The 11,414-nt window shown below is 45.8% G+C and overlaps 1 long non-coding RNA gene across 1 annotated transcript; it reads right to left on the bottom strand.

Annotated features, from left to right (window-relative positions):
• Positions 1-1,541: 1,541 nt before the first annotated feature.
• LOC129145006 (uncharacterized) lies at positions 1,542-8,914 on the bottom strand. Its single transcript, XR_008549966.1, has 3 exons — positions 8,752-8,914; positions 2,832-2,969; positions 1,542-2,406 (listed from the first exon to the last, which is right to left on the bottom strand). It is a non-coding gene; the product is annotated as an uncharacterized LOC129145006 (long non-coding RNA).
• Between the last annotated feature and the right edge of the window lie 2,500 nt (positions 8,915-11,414).

Genomic DNA, 11,414 nt, shown 5'->3' with positions numbered 1-11,414 from the left:
CCCCGCCCGCTCCACCTCCCCGTGCCAAGCCGTCCCTGCCCGTCCCGGCCCCGCACGCTCCCCATCTCCGCGCCCCCGTCCACGCGCCTCCCTGCCCGTCCGGCCCCGCCCGCTGCTCCTCCCATCGCTCCTGGCGCTGCATCCCGTTCCACCCGTGCCCGCCTTTCCCGCCCGGGCGCCCCATCACACTCTCCGGGCGCCCGCTTCACGGCCTCCCCGCCAGGGGCGCCCTCCGCCGTTCTCTGCCTTTGTCCCCCAGGACCCCCGCAGCGTTCCTCTGCCCCCCTAGTCATGGTCTCCCCTCGAACTGCTGCCCCATCATCATATGGACATACAGTGATTATTCACCCGTTCCCGAGGGTTTTCCTGTAGATGTTTCCAAACATTTGTTGCTATAGAGCAGGTGTTGGTCAATAGTTTTATACGTAGATTGTATCAGTATTTCCAGCATTTCCTTAGGTCATTTCCAAAAATATACAATTACTAGAACAGGCAGTAGAAATAGTCTAAGCTCGCAGTTCTCTGCAGAAGGGTGGAGCAGTTGTCCTTTCCTCAGGAATGAATTACAGCACATATTTCACCTCACCCCGCCAACATTTCATTCCGTCTCTCCATCTGTCTTCTTCAAGATTTTGATGCTACCTTGCACTAGAACCAAGGACACAAAAAGTTCCATTATGTAGAAGCAATAAATACTCTAGACTCTCAAAAAGGAACATTAGCTCAGTATACCAGCAAATGAAAAAAAACTAACTATCTAAAGTTTAGGAAGTAAAATAAAAGGGTAAAGAAATAAAAAGAGGGGGCCTCCCCGGTGGCGCAGCGAGAGCGCTGGGTTGTGAAGCTGCCCGCGCCTCCGTGGCGCCGGTTCGATCCCAGCGGCTGCTCCCCGGCCCCGGAAGAGGATCCCACAGGTGCGCAGACCTCTCCTGCCGCCCGCTGCTCCCCTCAGCAGTGTGCTTCGGTCCTTCTGCCTGTTCTGCTCCCCGCTCTGGCTCTGGTGAATTCTCTCAACCCTCCCAGCGCTTCTGACTGTACCAGTGCATGTATAAACAAAACAAACAAACAAATATAATAAATAAATAAATAAATAAATAAATAAATAAATAAATAAATAAATAAAAAGAGGTTTTTTTTCTCCTAATCATGAAATTTTAATGCCACAGGTAATTATCTGTGGATGCACTATATGTGTACATACTCTCTCTCTCTCTCTCTCACACACACAACACACACACACACACACACACAAAACCATTTCCTGTGTCTCCAACAATCAGTTTGTACCCTATTCCAGTTGCTACTGACACCACTGAGAATGTCTTGATGATAGAATATGTAGGATTGGAGGAAGGTACTTCTGTATCCTTGTAGCATCCCAAGTAAGTGAGGAAGAAGAAGACACATGGGGCCTAATTTCTGGAGACCCGCTCCTGCTGAATGTCGTGTCAGGAGTCCCTGAAAGGAGAGGACGGCATCGACGAAAACTTGGGGGGCTGAGGAGAAGTGGAGTGAGGTAGACATAGACACTCTCTCTGGTGCAAGTATCTCCTGCTGAGGGTCTCAGCGGGTCTTTATTTATACAGTAAGGCAAGCGGTGAGATTACATCAACATAAGCATCGAAGCAGAACAAAGACAATCATTACATATTTTCTCATGAATGTACAGAGACTCCCTTGGTCTCACACCAAAAGGGCATTTCTTTGGTTACCTTAAAAAACATGAGGGACAATTAGTTTTCTTAGTACAGCTCATTTTCTAACATGATCAATTATTTCAGACAGCACATTTGGTGACAATCATTCTATTAAACTTTTCTAGTTTCAGAGTGGGCGTGAAAGCCCTAGTCTATATTCTATTACTGAAATCAACCTATCTCCTTAGCACTCGATTAACTTGGATAATTTATCAATTACTTCAAAGTGGCCTAAAGAAACTCATCAAATCTATGTTAGTTCTACTGAAGTCTAACTCTTAACTATAAATACCTAACCTTCACACAGCCTGTGAACTACTGACCCTTTGCATACACCAGGAAATGTACTGCTGCCGCAAACACATACCCCCTGGGTTAGGCTACAGTTTCCAAGCACAGCTGGTTTAGGGCAGGTTGTTCTCCATAATTCTCAGTGCCAAAACATTTCTTTCCTGACTATACCTTTAGCATTTTTTACTTTCTTTAATAATGATTCAAGCGGAAGAACAATAAACCAATTAGCGTCTAGGTCTGAATTAAGTTTTTACTTCAGCATTAACCAAGAACAAACAGGAGAGCATTAGCAGGCATTGCTATGGAGACTGCCTAGTTCAGATCTGGGAAGTGCAGGAACTCTTCTCTTCTCGGGAGTCTCCCCCAATGCCCAGACCTTGTCAAAGGACAGCATGGGTAGCGCAGCCTGCCGTGCCTAATGAAAAAAAAAAAATTGTGTTTAGTCAGCATAATCTGGAGACAGCCTGAGCAAACAGCAGGAAGAGCAACTGGCAGGACTAGGAAGTGTCATGGAAGTGGCCACCTCAGGGGAGAGGCATCAGCACTGCCCACCTGATCTATTGAGTAGATGGAGAATCAAGGTACACACTCACCTTCACATCATAGTAAAGAGTTTCTGCATGGTAGGCAATACACTTCAAAAAGATTTCATTGAGAGAGTAAATAGTATGATTATGAGATGCTATTTTGATAGGAAAAGGACTAGGCAGCTACAGCTCCAAAGCTGCCTCATGCTTACAGCTCTGTGATTCCAAGGTGTAAGAGGAACACAGCTGAAGGGCTGTTCCTTGGCAACCTGACCTGGTCTGCTGCTCACCAAGCATCAACTCAGACACTCACCTCAGTTTTCTTTGGGGTTCTGAGTTCTACACAGGAAGGCATATAAGACAAGACACTTCTCCGTGCCCTTTTGTTCATGAGCACATTGGCTGTAGCAGTTTTGGCAGCATGGGGTGTAAGCCACAACCTTCTTCATCCCTAATGAGTGATACAAAATCGCAAGGTTTCATTCATAAACATTTAAGTGAACTGTACACGATGACCACTCGTTTTAACCCTTGATTATCTCCCTGTAATCTTAACTAAGGTACCTTCTACATATTCATTAATATCTGTGGTTCACATAAGATCACATAAGACATTCATTTCAGCAGAAACACCCAGATACCCTTCTAACAGAAAAGACTGTCTTCCCAGAACATGAGCATAGCATTGGTATGTTAGGGATACTCAGACCTCAGCCTGCTTCGTTCATATAAAAATTCTTGATACAAAAACTATCTTAAAATCGTAAAGATTCTTCTTTTTTAAAAAAGATTTATTTAGGGAACTCCCCTGGTGGCGCAGGCAGTTGAGTGCCATGCTGTGAAGCTGTCTGCAGCCTCTGCAGTGCCGGTTCGATCCCAGCCAGCCGGTGAGGGTCCACATGGCGCGGCAGACCTCTCCTGTCTCACCCGCTGCTCCCCTCAGCAGTGTTTTTCATCAGTCTGCCTGTTCTGTTCCCTGCTCTGTCTCTGGTGAATCCTCTCACCCTCCCACGCATCTGGCCTGTACCCCGGATCTTGTATAAATAAATAAATAAATAAATAAATAAATCTTTTTAAAAAATATTTATTTATACAAGAACTGGGGTACAGTCAGAGGCACGGGAGGATGAGAGAATTCACCAGAGACAGAGCGGGAGGCAGAACAGGCAGACGGATCAAAGACACTGCTGAGGGGAGCAACAGGCAAGACAGGAGAGTTCGGCTTCACCATGTGGGTTGGCCCTGGCTGGCCGGGGATTGAACCCACACTGCAGAAAGCTGTGGATAGCTTCACAGCATGGTGCTCAACCCACTGTGCCACTGGGGAGGCCCCTGTAAACGTTCTTCTTGTTCTCTTCCAGTACTTAAGGAAAACAGGCACCTGTCACTGCAAATGTCACAATCTTTCCAATGTACACTAATGATAAATAAGCACCCTACAAGTTGTTCTATAAAATTAATTATCTGCAGACTCAAGTGAAAGGCTACTTTTAGTGTTGTTACATGTATGACCTTAGCTTATTTTCCACAATATGGAAACCATGAAAACTCAACACCAAATATTGGGAACAAACAGTAGAGGAGGTTCACTCTAAACCCACCAGAACAAAGTGGCCACTGAGGATGTCCAAGCAACAGCACATACATTATCCTGGACTCAGAGAGAAAACAATGCCGCAGTCACCCACACAGACTCAGCTCACCAATGATTCCAGATGATTCTGAATATTAGCTCTTACAATATTCTAAATTATCTAATGTAAAATAAAATGATCACTACATCTTCCATTATATAACAGATGCCAGTTTTTCAATTGGCCTCAAATAGTAAAGTCTGCATCTAAAGAATATGACCAATTCCACAGGTCTCAGAGATAACATTTACAAGCCTCTGAGACAATACCCACCATCAGATCCATAATGAAAATATTTTTGTCCACCTTCAAATATAACTTTTAAACATTTACATTAGTATTCCATAACATTAAATGAGCTCAACAAATAATTATGCTTATCCAATATCAAAACAATCTTTGAGGACCTCCCCGGTAGACTAGGGCTTACGTCTCAGCACTATCACCACAATGGCCCATAATATGGCCTAAGTTAGATCCCCAACCATGGAGCTAACCCACATAGGACACAGCAGACCTCTCCTGTATTACCACTGCTCTCCTGAGCAGTGTATTTCAGTAGATCTGTCTGCTCTGCTCCCCACTCTGTCTCTGGTAAATCCTCTCATCACCTCACACCTCTGCACCCCAGGTCTTCTACACAAAAATAAATAAAATCTTTAAACAAAAAGAAAAACAAACTTTGATTTAGAAATTGATAGAGTTCTTGTATGCATAAATAAATACAAATGCATAAATAAATAAAAATAAATCTTAAAAAACACCAATGATTCAAAGCAATAAAGCACAGCAACGTTGCCATGATCCCAAATTTGGACAGTAATGTCCAGTTTGGGGAGCAAAAGGATCAGAGTGTGGTGGCAGGGAGCACTGGCTCCTTCAATGCAGACACATGGATTTACAGCCTGGGGAAGAATTTAGCCAGAAGCCAAGTCATATGTGTTTCCTCTGCAGCTGTTCAGTAGCATAATAAAAACTAAAATCCCTATTTTCTACTTACAACTGAGATTCAACCAATGGTAGTTGTAAGTTTTTACATTTTTAAAAGACCACAATAAATTTTAAAAATGCTGTGTGTATAGCCCAGACCCTGGCAGACTGCAGGCACTTAGCTAACTCTTGTTCACTACCTTGAGTGTTCACAGTACTTTCTATCATAGAAAAGAATATACACCCTCCCGGGCCTCCCTGGTGGCGCAATGGGTTGAGACACAGACTATGAGGCTCTCCGCAGCCACTGCAGCACGAGTTCGATTCCCCCTGCCTGCCAGGGAGTGACCCATATGGCGCGGCAACCTCTCCTGCCTCAACCGCTGCTCCCCTCAGCAGTGTGTTTCAGTTGGTGTGCCTGTTCTGTTCCCTGCTCTGTCTCAGGTGGGTCCTCTCACCCCCCACACATCTGGACTGTGCCCAAGTTCTTGTATGCATAAATGAGTAAGGACTTTAAAAAATACACACCCTCCCATACTGACATAACTGCTGAAAAAATAGTTATGTACAGACATCATCATTAAATTGAAGTCCACTTATCCAGATGTGTATACTTTATTAAAACCCAAAGGATCATTTTCAGAAGTGTCTATAAAGGCACACCCCATCCTGCTTGCTTTGCTTTATCAGATACTGCTTTTCACAGATTGAAGGTGTGTGGCAACCTGGACTGGGGCAAGTCCAGCAGCGCTATTTTCCCAAAAGTATATGGTCACCTCATGTCTTGGTGATATCTAATTAGGGTATTTTCTCATTAGACAAAATACTATTGCACATTAATAGACTACACTATAGAGCAAACAATATTTATTCACACCAGGAAACCAACAAAAAAGTAGTGACTTGATTAATGCAATATTAGGTTTGTTGTGGTATTCTGGATTTGAACCAACAATATCTTCAAGGTGTGCCTTACCACCTTTTATTGGTGCAGTGTAAGTACACTGCAAATTTATTAATTTTAAGCAAAGAATTTATTAAAGCAAAGAAATTTATTTTGCTAAGGCTGCTGTTTGGAGCTGGCCCTATGCCCACTATGGCAAACCTAATAAAGATGGGAGGCGATCACAGCCTGTGCTTGGATAGAGAAACGCTTGTCACAAAATGCTTAAGAACATGTATCACGATGAAATAGACCTATTTTCAACTCCAGAGAATTTTTTTGTATTTAGTTTATATCTAAAGGACAATTTAAAATTGAAGGTAAGGGCCTCCCCGGTGGCACAGTGGTTGAGCACTGGCTGCAAAACTGCCCGAAGCCTCTGCAGCACCGGTTCGATCACGGCCACTGGCAAGGGTCCCACATGGCACGCAGACCTCTCCTGCCGTGCCCACTGCTCCCCTCAGCAGTGTACTTCGTCAGTCTGCCTGTTCTGTTCCCCGCTCTGGCTCTGGGGAATTCTCTCACCCTCCCGCATTTCTGACTGTACCCAGTGCTTGTATAAATAAATAAATAAATCTTTAAAAAATAATAAAAATAAAAGTGAAAGTAAGTAAAGGACAGTGCACAGACACAAGCTGGCAGAAAGAGCTGCAAACGCAAAAGGTTTGTGAAAAGAAACACCTGCACAGTCACAGGCAGGCAGGAGAGCTGCCTCGATCTCCAGGGCATTTTTTAAGTAGGACATACATCTTTACACTCAACTTTACATTCGGTCCATTATAATGACAAAAATAATCAAAATTATTTCAGAGAATGGATGTGTGCTCTTCAATACTGAAAGAGAATTACTAAGAGTGATATGCAAGAATCTAAACTTTAGAACTATGTAAATAACCTTTTTAAAATCTAATCACAAAATGACACAAGTTCACTGAGAAAACTGTCAACAGAAAAAACATGAATAACAAAACAATCACCATGGATACCAACATCCTGAGGACACTAGTCACTGCTTCTAGTATATTTCCCACTTGTATAGATTTGATAGATCTAAACATTAACAATTAAAGGGGGGGTCTTATCCTGAATAATACTGCAGTCACTGCCGAGGCATCACTTTCTTATCAGTTGTTCTAGATATTCAGGAATTCCCTCTGGTAGGTACAGCACAGCAGCTAAGCCTGCTGTATGGGAATAATTACAGAAAAGTCTACTTTGAAATGCAGTGTCTTACAAGTAGCAATCACCTTTGGGATTAGAGCTAGTTCTAAAACTATTAAGTAAATTATGTGCAACATTAAAGACAGCATCTGCATGTAACACAATGATACATTAAACTTTTGTTTTAACCTGAGACTCCTTCCTTATGAAGGAGGAAACCCAACATCCATGGAGCTGTTCTGAGGATGGACAGGGTCACCCACACTCCTCCCCTCCCCCTGGGCTTGAGGGGTTTACAGTTTAGCCTCATTTGACAATCTCCGACTCAGACACAAATATGGAGTCCAAAATCCCTGATCTTTCTCCATATTTGTATGATCTTAACACAAGTTCCTTGTCTCTTTTGGACCTTAGGATTTTCAACTACAGAGTAGGAATAATATCTCTATAGTGTCATCAATGAGTTCACATAACTTAACTAATGAACTTGTTGCACAGGGTCAGGTAATGTCCAGCAGGTGCTCAATAAACATCGATTTCTTTCTCCTACCCTGAAGAGTTCAAGGCAAGCATAAAAGGTTTTACAATGGAGGAGGTAATATCAGTTTAACAGATTCTAAATATTAAAAAGTAAGTAGATTATCCACAAAATGTCCACTTCCCAGGTGAATGAGTGATTGTGGCTTATTCACTCTCTAAAATAGGAGGGATCCTCCTAGTGCCAGGTATCAGTAGAGAAAAGATCTCAAGAGCTTAGGAAAGGGCCCTTCAGTGTCTCAGATGATTCCCCATAGAGAAACTTTCTGACCCCATTGGTGATAGCACCCAGTTGACCCTGCTGTGGGAATCTCGGGTGTGTCCTTTAGTGATACAGAGATGGTCACAGGTTTCAATACACTGAATTGGTGAATACAAGCCCATTTTTCAAAACCAAACATTGTAGCCAGAGTGTGGCAGCCATGTGGCTCTTGGTCATTCAAGGCTCAGGAAAGTCTGGATTCTATTCAAGGAACCTAAAGTTGCCTCCTGAGGCAGTTTCCAGGTGTCAAAGTTCCCTCTTCCAGGCTCTAAATGGACACATCGGCTGCACAACAGTAAGTGATGCCTCAGCCCTCAGATGTGGGCCCAGGACCAACATGGGCAGCCTCTCAGACTCCATGAGATATGCAGAGCCCCTGGCACTATGCAACCCACTGGGTCAGAAACTGCATCCCGGGAGACTGGGACACAACACTGCCCTCCTGCCTGCTAGATCTGGGGAAGGGAAGGGGATGTCAGCCCCAAAAAAGTTTACAATACGTTCCCCAAATTATAAGGCTACAGAAATAAAACACACAGATCAATGGAACAGAGTGGAGAACCCAGAAAACCCACCCTAGGGGTTGACCAATGTAGCAGGGAAGAGCCAGGAGCAAACACGGGGGACACACTTTCATTCAGGGGTGCTGGGCACCCACGGGGTCACACTCAGGAATGACCTGACACCCATGTTCCTCCAAGACACAAAATGACCCAAGCAGAACTCTCCACATCCAGCCCGCCCAGCCCTGGGTCCCCTGACTCACCGCTCTGCAGTCAGCCACGGGCAAGGAGATGTCCTCACCTTCCCCTCGCTTTGGGGTGGTTCCTGAAGAAACCAGGTTCCCCTAGGCAAGAACTTCACCCTGAGTCCTGGGAAGCAAGTGCCAAGGCGAGCCCGGCCGCTGAAGAGGCAGGAGCCACGCGTAGGCAAGGGGCTGCAGGAAGGGTGAGCAGGGCTGTAGGTGCAGGGGCGGGGAGCAGCAGCAGGTGCGTGGGGTGGGGCTGCAGGTGGTTGCAGCAGGGCTGCAGGGGCGGGGAGCAGGGCTGCAGGTGCAGGGGCGGGGAGCAGCAGCAGGTGCGTGGGGTAGGGCTGCAGGTGGTTGCAGCAGGGCTGCAGGAAGGGTGAGAAGGGCTGTAGGTGCGGGTGTACAGGGTGGGGATGTGGGGGCAGAGGCCAGCGGAAAAGCCCCGGGTGCTCATGGGCCGCGCCCGCCCGTCCTGCTGCGGCTGAAGTTTAGAAAATCAAACCAAAATGCAGGCGAGTATCCCACATCTCTGAAAATACTAACCCAAAATTTCCACAAGTCATTAAAACAGCAAATCGTGTCCATGTGCTTTAAAGACATGCTCAGGAACACTGACCCGCAACCACAGAGGGCACCCAAAACCCGCTGCTCACCCCACAGTGAGAGAAGGGGCGTCCCGCTCCACCTGCCCAACCTTTCCGGCCCCAGCGCCTCCTCAGGATTCCCCGCGAGGCCGCACTTCCCCGCCTCGCCACCAGGCGGCGCGCGCTCCCCTCACGCCTGCGCGCTGCCCCTGGGGCTTCTCCTTCCTCGGCCCGCGGGCCCGCTCCGCCGGGGCGGGCGCTTCTGGCTTCCGCCTCTCATCCACTTCCGCTCCCATTGCCGCCCCTGCGTCAGCGCGCAGGGGCGTGACGTCAACACGCGGGGGGGGCGGGGCAAGGCCGAGGAAGGAGAGGCTCTCGGGGGAAACCAGGGGCAGAGCAGCAGCGCGCTCCGCCTGGTGGCGCGGAGGGGCGGTGCAGCTGAGGCGGGGTAATGGTGGGCGGATGCTCCAGGGCCAGAGGGAGGCGCAGGCGGGGCCAGAGCTGCGGCCAAGGGGCGGGTCAGCAGGGCGGGGGGGGAGGGGATGCAGCCGTGGAGAGTGATGGGGGGCGCGCAGAGAGGGAGCAAGAAGCGGGAGTGTGTTCCCGTGTGACGTCAGAGCCTTGAAGGTGGGAGACACAATGATGTGGATGCAAGAACCCGCTGAAATCGGGATTCTCGCTCTTTCAGAGAAGCGAACAAATTTGTATCACCCTTCTGCTGGGAAACTTTGAATTTAGATAACAGAATTTGGAATATTATCTATATGTGTATGTATTAAAAGAAATAGTCATTCAATAGTAATTCCCAATAGTAATTGGGAAATGACCTAAGGGAATGATTTTGTCAGGGGGAAAAGGATATCCTGAGCTAATCCCATACAGGTTTTGTGGACTCCACCCCATTCCAGACCAAAGCCATCAAGACATTGGGAAAGACAAATCCCGTCACCACCAAAGGGAAGGTGGCTGGAACCTGAGGGTGGAGTTAAGCAGCCAGGTTTGGTATAAAAACCAAACACGTGGGGGCCTTGGGGGGGGGCTCGCTCTCTCGCTCGCCTGCTGGCTTCAAGGCTCCTGGCTTGTGGCCAGCTCTCAGAGTGCCATTTGGGATCCAGATCGGCGGATCAGGTAGGATGCATTTAAAACTTTGTCTCCCACTTTTCCCTCTGAGTTGTACATTTCCTCATTTGCCCTTCCCTTGTAAATAAACCTTTTATTAACCTTTCGTGTGTGCCAGCAGTAGAGTATTGATAAATCCTTTTAAGTGCACGGGTGAGGACCCACAGTCAGGCAACCCGTTTTGTATCAGGGCTGCCCTGTAACAGTTTGAACACAAATAAAAATCTTTATTTGTAAAATGCTAACCAGCATTTTCTTATACTAACAAATGCTTGGGAACACTCTAAATCAAAACTCCAGGAATCACTAAAATACATTACACTATATACATAAAGCAAATGTAGAAATTAGGTACAATAATTCTGAATAGTTTTCGGTAACTTGAAATATATGTATGTTATAATGTTAAGTAAAGGAAGAAAGATATAAAATTGTAGGCATAGTGTTGTTTCAGATATAAAATAAACATAATATGATTTATTCAAATCTTAAATACCAGACAAAATTAAAATCGTGTGTTAAGTATGCATTTATTGATACACACTTAGGTGATGAATTGTCATGAAGGGCAAGGAAAATAATTATAATGACAGACACACATTCGTGCTTAATTAGTGAGGAAGATGATGATATAGTGTGGTTGTACATTTCCTCACTCAGCTAATGCGAGTTCATTTTGTAATTCTACAATTTCACGTTTATAGTCTCTGCCCATACACATGGGTCCTATAGTTCACAGTTCAAAATACTGAAAATTATGAGGAAAAAAGTAAGCTAACTCACAAAATTATCTTTTAAAAAGATTTATTTATTTATGCATACAAATGCTGGGGTGTAGGCCAAAGGTACAGCATGTGAGAGGACTCACCAGACACAGAGTGGGGAGTACAACAGGTAGATCCATTGAAATCCACTGCTGAGGGGAGCAGCAGGGAGACAGAAGAGGTCTGCTCTGCCTTGGGAGTCAACTCCCTGGCC

This window comes from Talpa occidentalis, unplaced genomic scaffold (genome assembly GCF_014898055.3).
Source record: "Talpa occidentalis isolate TD23 unplaced genomic scaffold, MPIMG_talOcc4v2.1 talOcc4.8, whole genome shotgun sequence".
Taxonomy (NCBI): Eukaryota; Metazoa; Chordata; class Mammalia; order Eulipotyphla; family Talpidae; genus Talpa; species Talpa occidentalis.
Note: the sequence above shows the minus strand (reverse complement) of the source record. Positions and strands in the feature narration are given on the sequence as shown.